This window comes from Aplysia californica, unplaced genomic scaffold, assembly GCF_000002075.1.
Source record: "Aplysia californica isolate F4 #8 unplaced genomic scaffold, AplCal3.0 scaffold00730, whole genome shotgun sequence".
In the NCBI taxonomy this organism is placed as follows: Eukaryota; Metazoa; Mollusca; class Gastropoda; order Aplysiida; family Aplysiidae; genus Aplysia; species Aplysia californica.
In genome coordinates, this window is record NW_004798000.1 from 387,396 (window position 1) to 388,471 (window position 1,076).

Genomic DNA, 1,076 nt, shown 5'->3' on the forward strand with positions numbered 1-1,076 from the left:
GAGAGAGGGGGGGGGGAGAGATTTTGAGGTAAATCTTGATCTCAAATTACAAAACTACAGCGAAGGATGATCAGGATCAGGATTCTGACTTGTTTCGGAATTACTTGGTTGGGAATTCCTGCTCCACAGTTGGTCCACTATACCCATTTTAAAAAATCCTTTTAATCAAAAGCAAACATTTTTTCTCGACGAGATATTGAGAAAGCAGTCACGTTCACATTGATGGTTTTCTTTTTTCAGACCAACTCGTTATTCACTTCCCGTTCAATGACTGGAGACGAGCGTCAAACAGCTCGAATGAAAAGGCGTATTTCGAGAGTTGAAATATTGCATGAAATCAAGGCATGAGCCGTTCCTGAAAGCGCACATTATACACGCATGGACATACACACACATAGAGAGACACACACACACATTCACACCCCCCCTCTCTCTCTCTTTTCGCACGACGCCCACACACGTCATATCACTGTTTTAGTCATTTGACATTCGTTTGAACCCCCCCCTCTCTCTCTCTCTCTCTGTCTGTCTGTCTATCTGTCTGTCTGTCTGTCTCTCTCTCTCTCTGCGCAAGGGGGAGGTGTGCCTCTCTTCCCACACTTTTCTCTTTATTCTTCTCCCACTTCATCTTCTATTTATTTGCTCAGATCATTTGAATGTTTGCTGAGACAGTTGCTCTCCCCCCTCCCCCTCTCGCTCTCCCCTCTCTCTCTCCCTCCCTCTCGTTCTTTCTCTCTCTCTCTCCCCCTCCCCCCTCTCTCTGCAGTCTCTCCCTCCCTCTCGTTCTTCCTCTCTCTCCCCCCTGCAATCTATCTGATCAGCCTCTAGTGACGCACACTGTTCAAGCATGTCAAGGCCACGAGAAACATTTTCAACTACTTTCTCCTGTAATTACCAGGCACTGCGGCCAGGGACCAGCTAGGTCGATGGCGGGCCGGGGATCGGCACGTCTGCCTACGTCACAGAGCCATGACTTCGCTCCACGATTACAACTCACGAGTGTGGAGAAAAAAGAAGACTTCGTTTCAAACCAATCTAGTGGTGTCTTAAATAATACCAGACTTTACTGCCAGTAG